Consider the following 24,155-nt stretch of genomic DNA (forward strand, 5'->3'; position numbering starts at 1 on the left):
TAACGAGGCGGGGTGGCTGGGAGGGGGAGAGAAGAATGGAGGAACTTTGGATGGTGTGGAGGAAAATGGGGTGGGAGGGGGTGGGAGAAGGAAAGATAGTGGGCTGAGACAGAATTAGCCTGTGTACATGTATGATCACATGAATGGTGTGAATCTGCATTGTGCACAACCGTAGAAATGAGGAGTTCTACCCTGTTTGTGTACAATGAATCAAAGCGCAGTCTGTAAAAAATTTTTTAAATTAAAAAAAAAAAAAAAAAGACTCAGACATTCCCAGTAACAGGTCCTATCAAAACAGCTGTGGTTCCAGTGGAGCATGAGAAGCCTGGATCTCCGTGGGTTCTCAGTGCACATGAGCGACAGTGGAAAGAGACCGCTGGCTCGCGCTCTGGGGCCTGTGGGTGCCCTCTTTCCCAAGGACCTCCGTTCAGACTGGATTAGGACACGCCCTGGCGCTCCACAGAGAGCAACACAGGTAGCCACAGCGCGCTGGCCCTGGTGTGCTGGAGCCCACCCAGCCGTCACTCCACGAGGTCGAGTGCTGGAGACTGGCATCCAGGCATGATGGGCGGAGGTCTGCACACTGGCCAGCAGGATGCTGCAGGTGCTGTGCAGACCCCCAAAGAGTCCCTCAGACCCGGCCCTGCACCAGTGAGAAGACCTCCAGCACGTTTCCCAGGATGCTTTGCGAGCTGACCCGTGTGTATCAAGCGAGTTGGGGCGGCAGTCTGGTTGTGGGTGCGTCCATCAGCAGGGTGATGGGGACGTTGCTTCTCAGGCTCAGAAGGAGAGGGAGAGAAGAGAGAGGCTGGTCAGCGGAGTCAAGGAATGTGCACGTGCGTAGCTCTACTCTGACTTGAACACCAAGGCTCGGGGCTGAACCTGGCCAAGGAAGGAGAAGGTGGACCGATGGGCTCTTCGCGTTCCCAGGGGAGCAGGTGTCTGGTAAGCGTCTCCACCGGTCACCACGTGCTCAGTTTTCCAGGAATGAGACTTAAAAACATACAGCAAGATTCCAGTGGAGACATCAACTGACCGTATCTCAGTGACCTTGAAGATGTCGCTGTGCGAGTGTGGCCTGTCACATCCGTGCTCTGCTGTCACCTGCTGCTGAGTTCGAGGCTCTGCTGGGGGCTTCAGTTCTTCCAGCCATTTCTCCAGTGACACGTGATGTCGTTGATCCAGGTGTGCAACAGCTGATCAGTGCACTCTGCTCGCCTCTGTTTCGCATATGAAGAGCACATTGTGTCAGAGTGGCGTCCTTTGGCTTGGAAAGACGGTGATGTGTTGCCGGGCACGGTGGCACACGCCTGTCATCCCAGCTCAGGAGGCTGAGGCAGGAGGATCATAAGCTCAAACCAACCTCAGCGAAAGGGAGCGCTGAGCCACTCGAGACCCTGTCTCTAAACAAATGCAGAACAGGGCTGGGGAAGTGGCTCAGAGGGTGAGTGCCCCGGGTTCAACCCCTGAGCCCCCCACAAAACTTACATATTGCAAATCGGAACCGGAAGGAAAGACAGGTAAATGGCCCTTGACGTTGGGTCTGTCCCAAGTCGCGTGCATTTGTTGGCTGATGGGAATGAGGAAAGTGACAAGCTCAGGGTTCCTCTGGATGGCACCATCCGCCTGTGAGCTGCCCTCTGGGGACCACGACCTCTCGGGCCCAGTGCCGTTGCCTGCAGGGGTGGACGGGCAGCCTGCACCAGAGCCCACAGGGCCAGCTTGCTGCTCTTTTCATTCTTGGTCTGGGGATGGAGCCTATCATTGTCACAGGCCACACCCCCCACGTTCTCAGCGTGTGAACCTGTCCTTCAGTCCCCTTCCCGCCCGCCCACGAAACACGGGTGTTTTTGAGCTTGCCAACAGCCCGATTCCAAGAAGCCGTCCCCGATTCCTGAGGCGGGGCCGTGGGAATGGAAGAGCCTGTCTTGGCCTCAGGCTCCTGAGGGGTGATCTGCTGCTCCATGGGCACTACGAGGGGTGCCCATGTGGCCCGAGAATAGGGTTGTGTCGGGTCGTCTCCCGTGTCTTGGCGAGGGCAGAGGGCAGAGGTGGTGTGGTCAGTGGGCTCCACGCTCTGGAGGAGATGCCACGCACCCACGGGCAGGAAGAGTGGCCCATCCACCACCATGTCCCTTGGTCTGGCTGCACCTCAGGCTTGGCCCAGAAGAGCGCATCTCCTGGGGAGCACATGGGTGGCCAGGGCCTGGACAAGGACAGCCGTCAAGAGGAGCAGCTCCAGCCCAGCACGAGCGTGCCTGCACCTGTCCATCTGGCTGGCCATCGCCTGGGTGACCCAGGCCGTGCGCACAGGAGCAGACCATGCCACCTCCCGCCCCGCCCTGGAGTTCCTGCAGGATGGAGGGTCGGATTGGAAGGTGCCGTTTCTTTTTGAGATTATCTCGCCTGTGAGCTTCCGTCCCAGCAGTTTTCGTGCATAACATGTTTGGATACGTAGCACTTCCCGGCTTCCAGGCCTGTGCCTTTTTCCCATGTAGCACGACCCCAGGAGCGGTTGCCATGTCACTGGCCAGCTGACTTTGACAGCATGCTTTCTGTTTTCCCTCTCCTTTCTGTGCAGTGCTGAGGTTGAACCCAGGGCCTCACGCGGCTGGGCAGCTGCTCCGCCCCTGCCCTCCCACCCAGCCCAGAGCCATCAGGATCTATGTACGCAGGGAAGGAAAGTGCGTCACGGTGACGTGGTCACGTGTCATTCACGTGCCTTGAAATACCACAGTGTGGTTCATAAGTATGTACGATCATTGCATATTAACAAATATTTTGCAATGTGAGAAAAGGAAATGCTCGCAAAACACGTTTGATGATTACACAATGTAAGTATGTATTCACTTACGTGACAGCTCACAAGATCCGTACGATATAAAGAATCAAACCCAACACTGGGTGTGTCCCAGGACTCACTCTTTTTTTTAATGTAAATGGATTGACTGGAAATGGGTGGAGTTGGGCAGCGAGGTGGCCAGGTGCAGGCTGTGGTCAGATTCGGATGCTCAGCTGCACAAGGGCATCACACCGGCCCAGGTGGCCAGTGAGAGGCAGCAAGGTCAGGGCCAGGTAGGCAGTAGATCGGGGTCCTGAACACATTCCGAGGCCCGGTCTATGTGCCAGCAGCCAGGGAAGGTCCCCACACCCGCCTCCCGTGGAAAAAAACACCGAGTCCGGGACGAGGACATTCTAGAAACCATACGCAGCTTGCAGAAGTGCCGCCCTCCTGCCAGCCCCCCTTCCCCGGCTCCAACACCCCAGGCTCCTGGGATAATCTAGATCCTCCAAGGTCACTGAGGGGCCCAGGCTCCGCGGGAGCTGAAGTGAACCTGGTGACACCCGCCAAACCCCCAAAGGCTCAGGGGCCCCCATGCGTCTCTGCAGGGAAACTGGGAAGAGATGCAGACGGGCCATAGATCAGGCTCCAGGAGGGACCTGAAGTTCTCCTGGCCTCGCAGGGTGCCCACCGGCCCTCCTCGCCTTGCCCGAGATTTAGACAAGGTCCCGCTGGAGCCTCAGCCTGACCTGGTCACACTCCATGGGTGTCCTCGTGTCCCAAACCTGCCCTGAAACGCAGGTGACCAGGTTGTTCCCCCAGCTGGGGCTCCCGGGGCTCGTGGACGTGCTGGGCTCTCCCAGGAAGACCCTGAAGGCCCCGGGCCTGGGTGGAAGGGTCTGGTCAGCCCTGTTTCCACGAGGCCTGAGGGAGCCGAGTCCGGCAAGCAGAGGGAAGGAGGAGGTCAGCCCGCCACCTGGGAGGGAGCAGGGGCCTTCACGGTGGCACCTGGCCACTCACTCCACCAGGTCTTGGGGAGAAGGTCCTGCCTGGCCCCCACCCCGGGCCTCCCCTGGGCAGAGGCCACAGGCCATCCTCTGGCGCTTCTCAGTCCATGCCACTCCCTGAGCCAGTCCCAGCTCGGGGCCGTCCCTGGAGGCTGCGGTGGGTCAGGGACAGGCCTGGGCACCGCCCTGCTTGGCCTCCCTCTTCCGCTCTGGTCTCTTCCTGTCCAGCAGCCACAGTCCAGGGTGTGCGCCTGCACCGGGGCATCGGGGCCCCAGGGGAGGGCAGGGGACCAGCAGCAGGCTGGGGGCTCTGCAGTAGTGGCGACCTTAGCGCTCCCAGTGGGGGGCCGCCAACTCTGCAGCGGGCAGTGCGACCCGATGGCCGGCAGGGGGCGCTGCAGCGGGGGGGTCGCTGAGCCAAGGCCCAGGCCAGGGGTGTGGAGGGCGGATCCTTCTGGCCAGGTTCCTTCCTGGCACCTGGCTGGGTTGACAAGGCAGCACAGGGACTTCAGGCCTCGGCTGGGAGCCCGCCCCGACCCGGGGCAGAGCCGGGCAGCACAGGGCAGACGCCTGGTGGCAGACGCAGGCATGGGCCCTGGTGGACCCTGGGTGACACGTTCCCTCGGGTGTGGGCCCATGTCACACACAGACGCAGTGACCAGCAAGTGACGGGCCTGTGAAGTGCATGGGAACAGAGGCAGCATGCACGGGAGGGTCCCAGGGAGCTGGGACACGTGGCTACAGGTGCCCCCAGTGCCCAGCCGCACAGAGGGTCCTGTAGGCCCCAGCACGATGTCCAGGACTGCATGTCACTCAGAGCACATGTCCAGGACAGTGGCCCCGCCCAGGGTCGTTCAAACTCAATGGGTCATCAGCCATCTGTGGTCACCTGGCTCTCCTGGTCCAAACCAGGGCAAGGCAGTGCTGTCTGAGGCCAGGGCAGGAGGATGGGCAGGGGTGTGTGCAGGGTCAGGGCCAGTGGCCACCGCATGGCCACTTTGGGGTGACCTTGGAGAGGTGGGATGCGGTGAAGCCACCAGGACAAGGTGCGTGGGATTCCACTGCGTACCAGAGCCGTTCCCAGATGCTGGCATGCAGCCGACCTGAGGGCCCTGGCACTTGCCACCAGCCCACTGACCTGGCCACAGCCTCCCTAGTGCCCCATGCCTCTGCACCCTCTTCATCCCGAGTGGGATTCAGACACCCTCCAGGGTCAGGCAGCCTAACCCGTGACCTGGAGCACTGTGTTCAGCACCTGGAGAGTGCTGGGTCCTGTGTTGCTGGTCAACCCACCCGGCCTGTGAGGGCAGGGAGAGACGCTCCAGGTGGGCACCAAAGGGGTCAGTCTCCCCGGAGCACCCGTGTCGCCTGTGCCTTGGCAGGACTGGTTCATTCCGCCTAAGCCCATGGTCCTCCTGGACTCCCCCAGGGCACCATCCCACATTCTAGCTCTTGCAGATCCCTGAGAACGAGGGAAGTACTTTGGAGCAGCGGCCAGTGGGAGCGTAGAAAATACGGTGGACCTGAGAGAGCCACCCTGCCTGCCATGAAGTCACAGCAGTGTGCAGTAGGACTACAGTCAGTGTCCCCCAGATCACCAGGCGCAATCCAACCAACTCACTGGGTGTGGTGGTACATGCCTGAAATCCCAGTGGTTTGGGAGGCTGAGGCAGGAGGATCGAAAGGTGGAGGCCAGCCTCAGCAACTTAGGCCCTTAAGCAACTCTGAGACCCTGTCTCTAAATAAAATGTTTAAAAGGGTTTGGGACATGACTCAGTGTTTAAGCACCCCTGGGTACCATATGTGGTACAAAAAGAGAAAAGAAAAGAAAAAGATGCAGGAGCCCCAGCTAAGTGGGGGGCATCCTGGGAAACAGGTAAGTTTTGTCTGAGAAAAAGCTTGCAGTATTTTCTACCAGTGCATCTGCTTGGATCAGCCTTTTCTCACAGCACATGTAATCTGTCCTCACTTGCTTTTCAGTATTATTTGAAAGCATTAGAGGTAGTTTTGTGTGTGTGTGTGTTTGTTTTTGTTTTTTAATGAGGCAATACAAAGGAAGGCAATCACATAGGCCTGGTGCATGTGCTGTGGGGTGGAAAGAGCAATTAGACCTCGGGAGATGACTCTCTCTCAATGCTAATTCCCAAAGAAACTTGAAAACCACCAGCAGGAACCTAGAGCAGGTACCAGTGGCACTTGGCCAGGGTCAGCTCCAGTCCAGTTCTGAGAACTGCCCAGTGACTTATTTATTTTTTTAATTTAATTTATTTGGTCCCAGGGATTGAACCCAGGGGTGCTCAACCACTGAGCCACATTCCCAGTCCTTTTTATATTTTATTTAGAGACAGAGTCTCGCTGAGTTGTTTAGGCCTCGCTAAGTTGCTGAGGCTGGCCTCCACCTTTTGATCCTCCTGCCTCAGCCTCCTGAGCTGCTGGACCTGGTGAGTTCTTGACCCACAGGCCTCCAGGACTGCCTTCCACTCTGCTCAGTAAGGAAGGGGTCAGCCCTGCCTCCTTCCTGGAAGGCAGATGGGGCACGAGCAGAACTTGAACAGGTGGTGACCGCCAAAGGGCTCTGGCAATACCCAGTGACCTCTAGTGCCCAGGCAGCCGACCTGCTCAGGACTCAAAAGTGGCCAAAGGGGGCTGCACTGTGGCTCAGTGGTAGAGCACTTGCCTTGCATGTGTGAGGCACTGGGTTTGACCCTCAGCACCACATCAAAAATAAATATATAAAATAGGGATATTGTGTCCATCTGCAACTGAATATAATTTTTTTTAAAGTGGCCAAATGGCGACGACCAAGACCTCGGTCTCCCTGGCTCACCCCACTGGGCTCAAGGTGCACCTGCCCTCCTGGTCCTGCACCCTGTCACCAGGACTGACCCCCTTCCCTCTCCCCAACCTGCCAGGCCACCTCTCCTCTGTGTTTTACTCAACTTTTTTTGCCACTGTGTCTAAAGGACCCACCAGAACAACTGTAGAGGAGGAGGAGTGGATTTGGGGCTCACGGTGGCAGAGGGCTCAGTCCACAGGCGGCCGGCTCCGTTCCTCGGGCCTGAGGGGAGGCTGAACCTCATGGAGGAAGAGTGTGGGGCAGGGAAGCAGCTCCCCTGGGGACCAGGAGGCAGAGAGACTCCACTCCCAGATGCACATGTGTCCCCAGAGCCAGGCCCCAGTGCCACCTCCTCACCACACCACCTGCCTCCAGGTGCCCCCAGCGGATCCCCCAGGGAGCCAGACACTGACCGGGTTGAGGCTCTCAGGACCCGATCGTGTCCCCTCTGAACCTTCCTGCACCATCTCCACGGGGGCTTCTGGGGACACCCACACCCCAACTCTATGTCTCCCTTAAGTTGCGCCATGGTCTGTGCCAAGGCCAATTGCAGCTCCTTTCTCCCGCTTCCTTCTCAGGGACCCTTTCCCTGGACCACCATGGCTGCAGCATTGGCTGGCAGCTCCACTGGGTCCCGGTAGGAACCCCAAGCCCGTGCCAAGGGCAGAGGCAGCACAGGGGCATCTTCTCCTAAGTGCACATCTGGCCTCAAGCACAGCTCGCTGCTCATCACCGTGGGCAGGTGCATCTCCTGCCCTCAGGCCTCCCCCTGAGAACAGAGCTGCTTCTCAGCCCTTTGTCCTTCCCGACTCTCTCTGTCCTGTCTGCCCCCACCCCAAAGCCCAGATGGCGCAGATCACCTTCCCTGCTGGGAAGTCGTGCTGTGCACTCTCTGCAAACCCACCCAGAGCTGGCAGGTGTGGGGGCTGCTTCCTGAGGCTCCCGCTGAGGGTCTTGCACGCCGCGCTCTCCAGAGCATATTCTCTGGGATGGCCCTTGCAGGTACATTGTCCCTGTGGCGGGGTCAACGATGCGTCCCCATCGCGGTTAATGCTATAGCTCAGGCTCCGTTGGTGACTCTTCCCATGTATTTTCCCATTCCGGTCTCGGATCTGGGAGGTAGATCCTGTCATTATCCGTATCTGTCAGATAAAGCAACACTGTTGAGCTGGGCACGGTGGCACGTGGCTCACCTATAATCCCAGTGTCCTGGGAGGCTGAGGCAGGATTGTGAGTTCACAGCCAACATCCCCAAAAGCAAAGCACCAAGCAACTCAGACCCCGTCTCTAAATACAATAGAAAAAGGGCTGGGGATGTGGCTCAGTGGTCGAGTGCCCCTGAGTTCAGTCCCCAGGACCCCACCCCAATAAAAGCATCCATTCTGAAATCTGTAGGAATTGCTGAAGCTTTAGCTAATAAAATGTTATTAAGAATTATCACCAAGATTCCAGCAAGTGGACGTGTCCTGTGAGGTCCCGGGGGTCTCTGCTCTTGATCCTCGTGCTCCTTAAGAAACCCCAGTGCTTTACAGAATAAGAACAGTCGCTTTGGAGGAAATACTTGGGAAGCAATAGGACACATTATCCCCATTACACAGCAGCTAAGGAAGGGCATTGTGTGAGCCAGCCAGCCAGCTGGCGAATAAAGACTCTCAAATGTGAACTTCTCAGTGGTGATGGGTCTGTTCTTAAGTCGCCCCATAACAGGCGTATATATCCTTTACTTGGAGGGTCTCGTGGGTGGGATTGACACAGGTGGGATTGCTTTTAAATGCCTCCCTCTTGCAGCTTAAAGAGACCACACTGAGCACATTTAAGCACGGGAACCGTCATGGGGAGACTCTGGAGAGACTAGTGAAGGCTAACTGCAAACAGAGGGAACCGGTCTTTTTAGGACAAGGTTGAGATGGGTCGGGAGGGGGCTGGTCAGCAGCGTCCTGGGGTCGAGGGGTCTGAAAGGCTAGTAGAACCTGGGCCAGAGAACAAGAGGAGCAGAGGGACAGCTCGGAGCAGAGGAGCGAGAAGCCTGGACGCTTCCCAAGGGCTCACAAACGTGGAAAATGTCCCTCAACATGTGGGATCTAGGGTGCCGTTAGGTGGCCATTTGGAGTCGTTATCTAAGGTATAGAGGGGTCAAATTCGATGGCAGAGACGAACTAATTTTGTGCCTTCAAGTCGGGGTAAAGCACAGTGAGTCCGAATTTGCCTAAAGGGGTGTCCGAGGGGATGCGGAGGTGGCCACAGCCATGGCAAAGGACAGCGTCGGCAGGCAGAAGCAGAGGCGTCCGTGTTCTCTCGTACTGTTCTTGGGGTGTCACTGCCTCAGGATGGCGGTGGCCGGGGCTAAGGCCCGTGGGGGTTCTGGGTGCCTGGCACCAGGGCTTCCTCCGGAACAGTGACCGAGACCCGCAGAGAGGGTCTTTCCTGGGGCGAGGCCCTCTGGACCCTTGGACTCGGTTGACGGTGGGGATCCCTGTGGCTCTGAAGGCTGTGGTCGGGGTGTCCCCGGCCAAGCCAGGGGCCCTGGGAGTCCAGACGTTCAACGGTCACTTCCCGGGACCCGCAGGCCATTTGAGTCAACCAAAGGCAGTGGTGAGGGTGGGCGTAGGACCCAGCGTAGGATCCCAGGGCAGCTCAGATCCCCGCAGGGAGAGCAAGAGGGATGGGACAGCCCATCCGGTCACGGCACCGTGAAAGGACACGCGGGAGGTCACCAGAGACCAAGCTCCAGGCCACACCCGAGTCTCATGCAGGGATTTATTAAGCAGATGGACGAGCAGAGTGTCTGCCCTCCAGGATGAGAGAGAGAGAAGAGAGAGAGAGAGAGAGAGAGAGAGAGGGGGAAGGAGAGAGATAGAGGGGGAGGGGGAGGAAGAAGGAGGGGGGAGGGGAGGTAGAAAGAGGGGGAGGGGGAGGGAGGGGGAGGGGCAGGGCCGCTGTTCTTAAGTAGTGGAAGTTCACGGCTAATGATGATGGGACCAATGGTTGTTGAGGAAGTTCACAGGTTAACGATCCAGGCGGTGAAATGGTGGGGGGGGGGCGGGATAACTGTGGCAGCAAAATGGCAGATCTGATGCCAGTGTCTCTAAGGTGCCAACTCCAACGCTGGGGGAAGCAGCACTGCCATATTGCTGGGGAGTCCCGGCTGCACCCTCGTGCTGCAGATTCACGTGTTCCTTTGGGAGAGGGTCCCTTCCTAGCCCTTCTGGTGACATGTCCTCCTGTGGAGGTCGGATCACTCCAGGTAATCTTGTCTCGCCCACAGGCGAGGCTGGGGACAGGGAGAAGAGGGTCAGGAAAACAGGCCCCTTTTTATAAAGGCAGCAAGCGCTGTGTTTGTTCCCGAAAGCTGGGTCCTGGTCCCTGATGCCAATTCAATAAGGACACGGTTTTGAGAAAACGGACAAAGAAGGTGTATTGCTTTGCTAGCAAAGGAGAAGCACAGGGGACGCCTGTCCCAGGGGCTGTGATCTGCCCCTCAGGAGGGACGGGGGTCTAAAGGGCCTCTTCAAGAGTTCCATTCCAGGTGGGCTCCAGCAGGGGGTTCCAGGGCGCCCCAGGGTGGGTTAGGGTTCACTCGTTAATTGGGGAGATAGTCACCTCCCAGATCCTCAGCACTCTGTCCTTCCCTAGAGCTCAGGTCGCTCAGGTGATCCTTTCCCTGCCCCCTGGTGAGGGGAGGGGACAAGAAGAGAAAAAGGAAAACTGCCCCTTTTACAAATGAGCCTCAGAGCCGGGTTCAAAAGGTGCAGTGGGCCACTGTCACCTGTTCAGAAGGTCAAGTGCACCCGATCCCGCCCTATTTCGCGCAGCTTGGGAAGGAAAACACATGATGCTCCTTTTTCAGATTCGGTCCTGTCCCTGGCCTGTGTGTGACTTTGCAGGATTATGTTCCTATCATTTTGTTTTACCCTTTGAACTTCACGTTGACCTCAAAAGGAGTCTGAATCCCATTTGAAAAGTCACTCTGCCCAAGTGACAGGTTTCATGGCGAAATGTGAGAGGCCTCCAAGTAAGGAAGGAAGGAATTTTCTGTGATAGTGCAAGAAATCTTGAACATCAAGGTCAAGAATTTTCTGGGCTCGGGTGTCCCTCCGTGGCAGAGTAATTTACCTAGCAATTCTTAAGGTCCTGCTTCCATCCCAACGCTCCCAAAATATGAATCCATTGGAAAGAAAAGGAATATATATTCCAGGTGAGTTTGGAATATATTTCTTATGTCACTTATATTATTATATTATTACTTATATTATTTCTTATATTACTTTCTATATATTCCACGTGAGTTTGACTTTTCTGTTTTCACGATATTGTAATGCATCCCCTCTCTAAATATGACAGTTCTTCCAAGCAGTTAAAGGTTAGGCAAGGACCCTGGACTTAATACGATTGCTTGGTGTTAAATGTAAAATTAAAAAAGATTTGTTGAGCCTCTAATTTCATGTGGCTCAAAGAGCAGAGACCTTGAAAACCATAAATCCAAGATTTAAACAAAGGACGCGCGCCCTGAAGTTTGGTGGGAACTCCGACAGCCAAGGATGATCCAGATCCAGATTATTTCTGCTTTTTTTTTTTTTTTTTTCACCAGAGATGGAACCCAGGGGTGCTTAACCACTCAGCCACGTCCCCAGCCCTTTTTATATTTTAATTAGAGATAGAGCCTTGCTGAGTTGCTTAGGGCCTCACTAAGTTGCTGAGGCTGGCCTCCAACTTCCATCCTCATGCCTCAGCCTCCCAAACCGCTGGAATTAACAGGCATGAGCCACTGCGTCCAGACAGATTGGCTCATTTCTTTTCTTTTTTATTTATTTACTATTTGTAGTTGTAGATGGACAGAATGCCTTTATTTTATTTGTTTATTTTTATGTGGTGCTAAAGATTGAACCCAGTGCCTCACACTTGCTAGGCAAGCAATCTGCCACTGAGCTACAGCCCCAGCCCCAGTCCCAGTAATTAAGAAATTACTGTTAAGAAATTAGATTGTCTAATTTCTCTCTATATTTTTTTTTCTGACTCTTTCCTTTGTCCTTTCTCTTTGGCTTCTGAGTCTATTCATTGAGTTGTTTGAGTTTTTCAATTATTGTAATCTTTTAGTTATAACATTTTCATTTGGCTCTTCTTTTCTGGAACTTTCTGTTTGTCATTCTTGGATTTGTGGTTGGTTGTTAAGGCATGTTTATAATTTTTCATTAAAGTTGTTTTTAGGTCATTCCCACATCTTTGTCCTCATAGTTTGGTGTCTGGTTATCTTTTCTTGTCTGAGCTGAGATCTGTGTTGCTCTTGATATGAAAAGTGATTTTAGGTTCAACTTGGGGAAGACAAAACTCATCAAACTATTACTACATGCCTGGCCTCCAAAGGCATGCCGAGCAAGTGACTTCCGGTTGTCAGGTGTGTGCTCAAGTTAATCCTAACAGGAAACCAAAGCCACTTCGAGGACACGGACTAGAGGGGACGTCACCAGGAGAACACCAGGAAGTAGACTTCAGGGAGGTAAAACCAGGACCATTTCACTGTATCTCTTGGTTTTTATAGATACATACTCAGGCTGGGTAGAAGCTTCTCCTACCAAAACTGAAACCGTCCAAATTACTGTTAAGAACTTAACTGAAATGATCCCCCCCCCCGATTTGGCCTCCCATTAACTGTGGGCATCTGACCATGGCCCAGGGTTCAGAGCTGAAAATGACCCAATGGATAGCCAAGATACTCGAGGTTAATTGGAAATCGTACTGTGCTGATAGGTCTCAGGGTTCAAGACAGGTAGACAGGATGAACCATACTCTGAAGGACACTTTAGCCAACAGACTGGCGAGCACTGGGTGAGTCTCCTTCCTTTTGCCCTAGTGAGGTCAGAAGTACTCCTTACGTTAAGGGCCTCGCCCGACAGGAGGTGACGTTTGGCAGGTCCCCTCCTGTGCTCCTAGACTGAGGGAAGACATCGCAGCAGAGTTGTTAGCTCGTGCCCTGTGTAAGTCCCTCCAGGCTGCCCCGATCACAGCCAAGCAGACTCGTCAGCCCTTCCAGCTATGCGCCAGCGGCCACCTTAAACTAAGGACTCTCAGGACTTCAACCCCGTGACCTGGTGTGAATTAAGAAACTACCATCGTCCACCCTCGAACCCCCACGGGCTGGACCTTGGACCGTGACTCCGACTACAGCAGCGGCTGTTCACCACCTGCTCGACCCTCCCAACCGGCCAGGACCAGCACTGCTGGCTCTGCCTTGCCACAAACCTGACTGTTGGCCAGAACCAAGATACTCAAATCCTAGATGTCAGCCATTCAGGTCCTGGAGTCTCTGTTCATTGTCATCGGGGAGAGAAACCAAAGCCATCTTGAGGAGACCTACAAGGATCAGCGTCTTGTTTTGTTACCACCAGATATCCGCCTAGTGCTTCCCCTTATCACAGAAGTTGCCACTGAGTAATTGCCATGGCTCACGGGTCTGTTGAGAATGGCCTTGTTGCACCTCTGGCCTGACCCCATGCCTAACTCTATACCTGCTTCAGTTGGCTGACTGACAAGAACTATGTGCATCAGTACATAATATTCCTCAGGCACAGCCAGTTTTGATCGCTTTACATTAAAAACTATAAGGCTAAATGAGGAGCCCACACTTGTCCCTCTATTAGTAAGTCTGGACATTGCCCAAATCTGTAGGGGTGCCAGGCTAGCTCAGGCGCAGGTAAGGGCCGTGGAGTCAAGACCCCAGACTCCAGGAGTTGGGTAGCAACAGGTTTGTGGCGAGCAGCCTGCAAACTCATTTATTGCAGGAACAGCTATACATTTTATAGGTTTCTTGCCCAATCACAATGTGCCATGGGGGATCAGACCACCAGGTCCCTATATAAGTTCCCTTGGTAACACTAGGTCAACTTGGGGCAGTTGTTTACACTCCTAGGTGGTCAGAGCGGAATGCTCCTCTCTGCAAGTTTACACACTTGAGACGTTAGCTGCTGTGAGCCAGGAACTAGGATTTCTCCCAACACAAATCCACCGCCATTTGAAAAGCATCCCTTCACACAGAAGACCAAATCTTTAAACTTCTGAGTCAACAAATGGACGCAGGTTTGGCTGCACTCGAAAGTTCTGTGTCAACACCAGAGCAGTCTCTAGATTCTCTAGCCAAAGTAGCATTACAAAACAGACGGAGATCGCATCTCCTCTTCCTGAACTGGGGTGGACTCTGTAGGGCACCAGGAGAAGCTTGCTGGGCTTTGTGCTAACCACTCAGGAGTAATCCCGGACAGCCTAGCTTGAGTCAGAAAGAGATTAGAAGACAGGGAAAAAGCAAGATCAGAGAAGGATAACTGGTATGAGAAATTATTTTCTTGGTCCCCTTGGAGGACTACCTTGCAGGACCAATAATGACCATCTTGGGGGCCTTACTTATAACACCCTGTGTGATACATTTGTTGCTCCAGGTATGTTCAACAATGGCCGCAATCTATCGAACTTATGATTCTGGCCACCAGCTCTCACCAACTCCCCACCGAAGAGGAAGCAAACACCTAATGAACAAAGATCTGCTCATATTATAAAAAAACAGCGGGGAATAAAGGTGAACCAAAATAACTCCCTCTTACTCTCTATCTGCCACCTAGTGCTTGTCAGAAACCTTGGCATTTCTGGGAAAGGGAAAACCAAAGTATGATTTTCAAGAAAAGAAACTAAAATATAGGAGTAGCAAAGTAAGGAGAGAAGCAAGATAGGAAAGTGGTAAACTCATGGCAGCACTAACTGCGTACTTTGGCTTTTGTAAATTTGCTGGCTTGCAACTCTTACAGGAATGAGGACGTAATTTCTTTTACAAAGTTCTGCAAAAGTATCCTTTAAAAACCATCAATCTTGGGGCTGGGGGATAGCTCAGTTGGTAGAGTGCTTGCCTTGCATGCACAAGGCCCTGGGTTCAATCCCCAGCACCGCAAAAAAAAAAAAAAAAAAAAAAAAAAAAAAAAAAAAAAAAAATCTATCTTATGCAGTTGGGGCTGCTCTCTGGACTAGTCCTTTGAGCTGTTGCAGTTAGCCTCTGGCCAGCTAATGAAGGCTTCAGTGTGGAGCTTTCTCCGAGTGTAGACCTACCATTGGTTTGGGGTGTCTATAACAAGCCAAGGTCACATGCCCTCTTGGTTCCATTTCTTCCAGAAACTAAATCCACCTTAGTCTAATTCCTGCTCTTTCTGGTATTCCCAGGCCATCTGATTTTTTCCTACATCATCTCCCTGGTAGACGGGCGGTCAGTTACAAGCAGCTATGCCCTTAGGGTACTGTACCTGCTTGCAAGCCTGATTCAGGTAAGGATGACTCCAGCAGCAGCAGAGAGCAGCCTGCATTGGGTCACTTAGCCAGCCAGCTTTGATCCCCTCCTGAGCCAGTGGGGCAGGGCTGGGAGTTCCTGGACCTGCAGGGAATGGTCCCCATCTTCCAGGAATTCAGTCAGCCTCTTCAACTTGAGGGGGTGCAACATCCTTGGCCTCACAAGGGAGGGTGGACTAGAACCAGGCTGTGGCTGGGATGCTGCTGCACGCATGCATGGCCTTCAGTCAGGCGAGGATGGCAATCAGATTAATGATGAAAGGAGCTGGTGCACACCTGTCATCCCAGTGGCTCGGGAGGCTGAGGAAGGGGGATCAAAAGTTGGAGGCCAGCCTCAGCAACAGTGAGGCGCTAAGCAAATCGAGACCCTGTCTCTAAATAAAAATATAAAAGGGCTGGGGACTTAGCTCAATGGTTAAGGGCCCCTGGATGCAATCCCTGGTACCAAAAAATAATAATAATAAAATCAGAAGCAGGACCGACCACCAGAAGGACAAATGAAGGTCAAATTCTGGCGCCAGTGCATAAGGTTAGAGCTGGGTTTCAGACTTTGTTGTTACTGGGTAATTTATAAAGAAAAGTGTATTTCACTGAGGATTCTGGGGGTTGGAGGGTCCAAACAGCAAGATACCTGTGTCAAGCAAGGACACCCTAGCTATGGAGAACTGGAAAGGGAGACAGCCACCTGCTGAAGGGCACGTGTAAGAAAGCAGGAGAGCAGGGCGGGGCAGGGTGGAGTGGGGCGGGGCGTGGAGGGGCAGGGGGCGGGGCTCGCTCTTGGGCCCACTCTCCAGGGAACCAATCCAGCCCTAGACCTGACTCCCTCCCTCCAGACCCTACTAATCTATTCCTGACCTAACCACCTTCCACAAGGCCCCACCTCTTAAAGGGGCCACTACCTCAACACCACCACACGGCGGTGAAGGCAGGTGAGCAAACTTCCAGCACATGGCCAAACCATAGCAGACCCCGAGAAAAGCTGGAGTAAGGAGGCTGGCTGGGGTTGACATGCGCACCTTGGTGTCTGCCCTTGAAATCCAGCTGGTGTTTCTTAACTACTTAGCCTCCTTTTTTTTTGTTAATTAAAATTCTTTTTATTTTTACATACTGCACTTTGATTCATTGTACACAAATGGGGTACAACTTTTCATTTGCATGGTTTTACACGATGTAGATTTACACCATTTATGTAATCATAAATGTACATAGGGTAATACTGTCTGTTTCATTCTCCTACCTTTCTGTCGCCCACCACCTCCCACACCATCCAAAGTTCCTTCGTTCTTCTCTTCCCCTGCCATCCCCCCTCATTATATATGGTCATCCACGTATCAGAGAAAACATTCGGCCTTTGTTTCTTAGGTTTGGTCTATTTCACTTAGCATGATATTCTCCATTCATTTACCAGCAAATGCCAGCATTTCATTCTTCTTTAAAGATGAGTAATATTCCATCATATACTGATGTGGCTGCATCACTGTAGTATGCTGCCTCTGGGTATAAACCGAGGAATGAGACAGCTGGGTCAAACGGTGGGTCCATTCCAGGTTTTCTGACGAATCTTCATCCTGCTTTCCGTAATTGCCGCACCAATTTTTATTCCCACCAGCAAGGTATGAGTGAACCTTTCCCCCCCAACATCCTCTCCAACATTTATTGTTACTTTTTTTTTTTTTTTTTTTTTACCGGGGATTGAACTTGGGGCCACTGGACCTCTGAGTCACATCCGCAGTCCTATTTTGTGTTTTACTTAGAGACAGGACCTCGCTGAATTGCTTAGAGACTCACTGTTGCTGAGGCTGGCTTTGAACTCGTGATCCACCTGCCTCAGCCTCCTGAGCCAGTGGGATGACAGGCGGGCCACCTGGGAAGGCTCTTGCTTGTATTTTTTTTTTTCAGAGGTTTATTCACTTATTTCTATGAGACGATGAGAATGGAACCCAGTGCCGCACATGTGCTAGGCAAGTGCTCTACCACTGAGCCTCAGCCCACTTTTGATAGTTGTGGAGGCCCTTTCAGTAGACAGGTGCTCAGGCCCCGCCCACAGGGCGAGGCCACGCCCACAGGCCGGGGTCACGCCCCTATGCTCGAGGCCACGCCCCCACAGGCCGGGCAGGGACCTGCGTGGAGAGCGGTTGGAGCCTGGCTCGTGGGTGGCCCCGCCCATCCCACGCCCTACTGGACCCTGGTCCCTCGCTGGTCACGCCCCTCGCAGGCCCCGCCCCCGCCGTGCAGCGGCTCCCAACCGACAGGCACCCAGTCTCTGAAGGCTGCCCCTGGCTACCCGGAGCCCTGGATGACGGCTCAGTCCCGGTCGCAGGGCGGGAGCGGGCCCCCACTGCGGCTGTTCCTGGCCGCTGCTGACCTGGCCTGTGGAGCTGCTCTGCTCCTGGGGGCACCGCTGGCCGCCACCTGAGGACGCCATGGCCACCAGCCTTCACCCGGTCCTCTTGATGGCCGTGGTGGAACAGGGTGGGGAGCAACAGGTGGGGAAGACTCCAGGGTGAGCCGGGCGGGGCTCGCTGGCCTGGAGTGGGACCTGCCGGGGTGCAGGGTGCCAAGCTAACCCCCTGACCTGTGTAGGTCTCTGCAAGGGCACCTGGTGCCACGTGGTCACCTCCCTTCTGCAAGGCCACCAGGAGCTGGGTAGGGCGGGACATCCGTATTGCCTCCCCGATTCCAAGACAAGCGTCCCAGGGAGAGGAGGGTGGACCTTTGCCGTTGCTGTTCCTCCAGGTCCGCACTGACAGGAAGATCCTGTCTAGTGCGTCTCCAGCTCCAGGTCATGGTCAGTTTTGTCAAAGCAAGAGCCTGGATTCCGGAAGGTGGATGGAGTGTGTAAGATGACACTTTCTGGAGCCACCCCTGCTCTGACCTTCTTGGTCTGATTGGTGGGTTAAGGCATCTACCCCCAGGGGGTGCACCCAATGCCCGGCAGGACGCTGGAAGCTGAGGGGATGCCCGTCAAAGGGTAATGAGGCCACAGACCACAGTGGTGATCAAGGTCATGAAGGGATATAGAGGATCTGGGCGTCAATATTGGGCTGGTCTTTTCCTCACCGGCTGCCGGGCACCCAAGGTTGGCCTCTCTGGCTGCAGTGGGGAATCCCAGCTCCTGGGAACAGGTAACGCCAGAATACAGGCATGGCGGTCATCCTGCATTTCCAAGGGGTGCTGAGCAGTCCTGGGGTCAGAGGGAGGAAGCATGGCCAGAGACAGCAGCCCAGAGGAACAGAGGGGTGCAGGAAGGAGGTGTGTCCCAAGGCAAGTTCCCAGATCCCAGGTCGCATCTGAGGCACAGAATGTGTGACTTGAAAACCCCACCAGGGAGCGCCCTCCTGGTTCCTAAGGAGCCTGAGGAACATCTGGGAAGCCTGTGGAATGGCAGACTGGCTGGTCCGCCCCTTGTTCCCCTCGCTAGCCCAAACTCGCAGGCACAGGGAATCTGCTGAAGGACCCTGTGGGGAAGGAGGGGATTCCCTTGAGTTCCAGGGCTGGCTAAAGGAGCTCAGTGGGCTCTGGGTGGGGAGAGGAGTAGGTCCTCAGCGTCATCCCTGTGAGAGGAGATCTGTTGCGAATTAGCCTCTGAGCAGGAGGGGCAGAGAGGCAGGAAGTATATTGTCACTGAAAGCAGTTCCTGGTAAGGAAGGACTGGCTTTTTCCATTTTATTGATTATTTCCCACGTCTTGCAGATTTCTAGCCCCCTCATTTCCTGCATGAATATATTCTTTCCTAGTTAGTTGATTTTTGGAGTTAAATATTTCAATCCCCATTCCTTTATTTTGGGGTATGTTCCTGGGGTGGCTCTTTGCAATTCCCAGGGGAGTTCCATTTATCACATGAGATTCCAGCTGGGTGTGGTGGCGAAAGCCTGTAAACCCAGGGTCTTGGGAGGCTGAGGCAGGAGGATCGCAAGTCGGAGGCCAGCCTCAGCAATTTTGCAAGGTCCTGAGCAACTCAGTGAGACCCTGTCTCTAAATAAAATCTTAAAAAAGGGGTGGGGATCACAGACTCATAATTGACTTTTTCCCCCTAAATTCATCTCTACTTCTAGCTTGTAAAATTCTAGCTTCGAAAATTGAATTCCAACTTGTAAAAGTGTCATGAATTTGTCTTTTAGAGATCTTTCCATCTTTATCCAGCTCTGAATTCCTGTCTGAGGTTTTTTAGTTCAACGTGAAGGACCCTTCTCATGAAAGGCAGGTCCAGGAGTGACCAAGTCCCTTGATTTTCTTTTACCGGTGCTATGGATGGCATGTGTGTGTCCCTCCAAAATTCCTGTTGAAACTTCTATCCCAGGGCAACAGTATTGAGAGGTGGGGCCTTCAGGAGGGGGTCAGGGCCTGGGGCTCTGACTTCCTGGTTGGGATGTGTGCGTTTCCTTGTGTGGCATGCCCAGGGCCCCGGTTCCATCCTCAGGACCTGCCCCCCAGAGTGCTTGCCTAACATTTGCATGACACACTAGTTTAACCACAGGAAGGCAGAATGGAAAGAGCTAGAAGGAGTGAGTTCTGTCCTCTGCCCCTTCTGCAGTGTGAGGACCCGGCAACCAAATACCATGTTAGAAGGCCCAAGCAAGCCCCATCCGGACACCCAGTCTCCTGGTGCCTTGACCTTGGACTTGGATTCCAGAACTGGGAGAAGTCAATTTCAGTCAGTGACCCCTCTGAGGTATTTGGATGCAGCAGCGTGAAGGGACCATGGCATCTGGGAGGGCTCCCTTCCTCTCTCCTGTGGGAAGGACCCTTTTGCTGGCCCTGGGGTTCTTGATTGACAGGTTTGTCCTGCATCACTTTGAATGGATCAACCCAGTGCCTTCTGGGTTCCAGGGTTTCTGAGGAGAGATGGGACAAGGACCTTCTGGGGAAATGAGGACAGAAGCCCCCTACCTCTCAGCCCCCTAGAGGTTAGTGACATGCCCTGTGGTGTCTGGGAAAACAGCATTTTTGTTTCAGAGTCTCATGATGTGAGTGAAGTGCCACCAACCTTGGGACACCAGTCATTCCAAGTGGAAAGAAGAAAAGAACGGAATACCATGACTGTCCCCATGACAAGATATTAAAAAGGCAGACGCGACCACAGCTTTCTGGACCTGCCTGGAACATCCTATGGGTTTTTAATTCCTCAACAAGCCTCCATAACCCCCTGGAGCCCAAAGCTTCCAGAATCCTCTCACGTTGGTGGCCAAGGTCCTGGAGGTCAATGCGTGAGCCCACCGGCGTGGGTTCCGCTCAGTCGTGACAGGGCCACTTCTTGCCCTGACCTCACAAGGAGCCACTGTGAGGGAATTTCAAGCAGCAGGTATATCCATCAGACAGTGGTCGCAGCTGGGTTTTTGTCCCTAAATACGGGGAGCTGTTGGTCGGTGACCCATCAGACTCTTGTTTGGTGACCTGGTGGTTGCAGCCTTCGGGTTGGTTCTGTGATTTGGGGTTGTTTCGTTGAGGTGTTTGGGTTCTGGTCTTCAGCCAGCCTTCGTGCTTGGTGTCCCTGCTCAGGATGTGTAGCCAGAGTAGTATAGTCATGAGCATGGGACAGGGACTCTCTGCTAGCTCCTCCCTGGAGGACGCCCTCACCTGCCACTACGAGGTTCTCGGGGACATCGGCCAGGGCAGCTTTGCCACAGTGAAACTGGCCCAACACATCCTCACAGGGACCGAGGTGGCCGTGAAAGTCCTACCCAAGATAGAGCAGGACTTGCCCTTCATTGTGTCCGAGGTGGACATAATGAAGGCCATGGAGCATCCTCACGTGGTCCAGCTGTTCGAGGTCATCGAGACCTTCGGTGCTGTCTACATTGTGATGGAGTATGCAGGTGGGGGACCGCTGGGCCACCACATCCCCGAGGCCGTGGGCCTGCAGGAGGAGGAGGCCCGCAGAATGTTCCGGCAGATCGTGAGTGCCGTGTGTCACTGCCACACGAAGGGCATCGTGCACAGAGACCTGAAGTTGGGGAACGTCCTGGTGGGCGCCGGAGGCAACGTCAAGCTCTGTGACTTCAACCTGAGCCACAGGTTCACGGCCGGACAGAAGTTCCACAGGCTCTGCGGCACCCCGTCCTACTGGGCCCCGGAGCTGTACCAGTGCCAAGAATATGATGGCCCCGCGGTGGACGTCTGGAGCCTGGGTGTCCTCCTCTACCACATGGTCACGGGGCGCTTCCCGTTTGATGGCACTGCCTTCAAGCAGCTGAGGAAGCAGGTCCTGCACGCGAGGTACGACATCCCCGCCCACATGTCCCCTGAGGTCCAGAGCCTCATCGCGCAGATGCTGACCATGGACCCTACGCAGAGGCCCACGGTAGACCAGATACTGAGGCACCCGTGGCTGAGCCAGGGTGAGGAATGTACCCCAATCCCGTGGAGAGACCCGCTCCTGGACCCCTCGATTATGGAGGTCATGCTGGACCTGGGCTACGGCCTGTCCGAGACCTGGATGTCTCTGAAGACCAGAAAGTTCGACGCGGCGATGGCCACGTATCTCATGCTCCAGTACCAGAAAACCTGGGGGCCGGGCTGCCTGGTCCCCCCGAAGCCGGTGCGGCTGGAGGTTGGGCCTCGTCCATGCCCCTCCGTTCCTTCCACCGTCGCCGTGCGCCCGAAGAGGTCTGCCAGCGTGCCTGCCCTTTGCTCCACCCTCTTCCTGCCTGGTGAGCAGCAGCTGCCCGTGGTGGACAAGCCATCAGGGCTGAAGGGCAGAAGGGCCAGCGAGCCGGTGATTCCCCCCTGCAGCCCGCAGGCCGGTACCCCAGTCCCCAGCCTCGCCGCCCGCCTGCCCAGCTCCTGGTCCAGCAGCAGCATGTGGGAGGGGGAGAGCTGCACACATTCCCAGCTCGTGTCCTCAGAAGAGAGTTCTGTCTCCCTGGGGACACCCCCTGGTGACCCTGCCGGCCAGGCCCACGACCACAGCGAAGGCTGGAGGGGTCTGTCCAGGAGGATCGCCACCTGCATGGCCCGAGTGTGCTGCTGCGTGCCGGCCCCCAAGACAGGCCATGGACTCCCCAATCAAGTGGCTCCAACGCATAGAGGCCAGACTGGTGGAAGGTTCCAGAACAAAGTGGCTCTGATGGACTCGGACAGCTGAGAGCCCCTTGAAGCCAAGTAGGTTTGGCAGTGTGGCTTGTGTCCCCCATATGCTCCTTTCTGGATGCCATGTGGTGGTGGCTGGATGCAGGGAGGGATGACGATCCTGCTAACCGGCAGACCTGTCTCCGCAGGCAGATGGCACGGGACCTCACGGGCCTGGGACCACAGCTGGAGGGAGCGCAGAAGCCCCAAGGCCTCCTTCCTGCACCTGGAGGAGACACCAGCTGCTTCCGAGGACCCTCACTGCCCCCTGCTCTGCGGAGTCCTTCCGCCAGGATGCGGGGGTCACAGAGATGCTGCTTCACCCATTTCTGTTGCTCAAATTTCTTATAAAATGGAGGCTCTAAAGAGAATCGGCTGTCCCCTCCTTTCCTTGCTCCTTGCAGGGTCGCGCTTCAGTTGGAACAGTACCTGGGGATGTCCCCCTGGGCGTGTGGCAAGGGGGAATCACTTTATAGGGTCCCCAGCAGCAACAGAGGGCTCTTCTGTGTGCTTCTGAAGGGACGATGGTCTCAGCAGCCCATGGGACAGAAAGCCAGACCCTTTGTGTGACCATCTGTCATTGATGGGCCTGGTTGTCACTTTCTAGGGGACCACAGACAGAAGGAGCTGTCACCCTATGTTGGTTCTGCGGAGACGCCCACAATAGCCTCAGGAGATCCCGTGAAGCAGACTCGGCTGGGAGGCAGGGTGGTGGGGTCCCTTCCTCCCTTTAGAGCAGCTTCAGGGTCATTTGAGTGCTGCTCAGTTCTTTGACTATATCCTACGAGGAGTTAGGTCTTGCAGGGGTGACTTTCTTTTGCAGGGGAGGGATACCAGGGATTGAACCCAGGGGCACTCAACCCCTGAGCCCCATCCCCAGCCCTTTTGATATTTTATTTAGAGACAGAGTCTCACTGAGTTGCTTAGCGCCTCACTTTTGCTGAGGCTGGCCTCCAGCTTTGTATCCTCCTGCCTCAGCCTCCTGAGCTGCTGGGATGATAGGCTTGTGCCACTGAGCCCGCCCAATGGTGATTTTTTACCCCATTCCCTGGGAGGGAATGGATGCAAGGATGGGCCCTTCGGTCATCCTGTGTTTCCAAGGGGTGCTGAGCAGTGACCCAGATGTCCTGGAGGTCAGAGACAGCAGCCCAGAGGAACAGAGGGGTGCAGGAAGGAGGTGTGTCCCAAGGCAAGTTCCTGGTTCCCAGGTCCCATCTGAAGCATAGACTGTGTGACTTGAAAACCCCACCAGGGAGCGCCCTCCTGGTTCCTGAGAAGCCTGAGGAATTGATATAGGAAAGATAAGCCTGGACACCCAGAGAATGAGCAGGAAGCAGGTTTATTAGCTACGGTGCTTCGTTACTCTTTGTCCCATATTTTTAGGCTACACACAGGACTCAAAAGTCTTTACACAGGATGCAGAAGGAACAATTTTTGTGTATCAAGTTTGCAGGCAAATTGAGCTTTTGCCAGACAGAGTAACTTAGCCCTCATGGAAATTAGAAAGTCTCAAACCACCCTGGGATCTTTGCACGAATTTTTGCAGATATTCTGTTAATAAAAAAAGAAAAAGAAACCAGGTATGGTGGTGCACACCTGTCATCCCAGCAGTTCAGGAGGCTGAGGCAGGAGGATAGAAAGGTGGAGGCCAGCCTCAGCAACTTAGCAAGGTGCTAAATAACGTAGCGAGACCCTGTCTCTAAATAAAATATCAAAAGGGCTGGGGATGTGGCTCCGTGGTTAAGCACCCCTGGGTTCAATCCCTGGTACAAAAAATAAATAAATAATATGTTATCATACATATTAATATGGCATTAATAATATATAACAATTATATATTATGAATATTAATAATATAGAATATCTAATTTCATATATAATACAAATATACATATTTAAAATATACATATTAATATGTATGTTAATATATAATTATACATTACGAATATTAACAATATAGACTAACTTCGTATATGATTTCATATATAGGAATAATTTCATATATAATATAAAATATAAATCATACATATTAAAAATATATTAATATGATATATTAATAATATATAACATAACAACTATATATTGATATATTAATAATACATAACATTATAAATAATATATAATAACAATATATTATATATAT

The 24,155-nt window shown here is 53.9% G+C and overlaps 1 protein-coding gene across 1 annotated transcript in view; it reads left to right on the forward strand.

Moving 5' to 3' along the window:
* The window catches only part of GP9 (glycoprotein IX platelet), a 156,981-nt gene that overhangs the window by 17,474 nt on the left and 115,352 nt on the right, over positions 1-24,155 (forward strand). The gene's annotated exons all lie outside the window — the stretch shown is intronic.

This window comes from Sciurus vulgaris (genome assembly GCF_902686455.1).
Source record: "Sciurus vulgaris genome assembly, chromosome: 19".
Classification (NCBI taxonomy): Eukaryota; Metazoa; Chordata; class Mammalia; order Rodentia; family Sciuridae; genus Sciurus; species Sciurus vulgaris.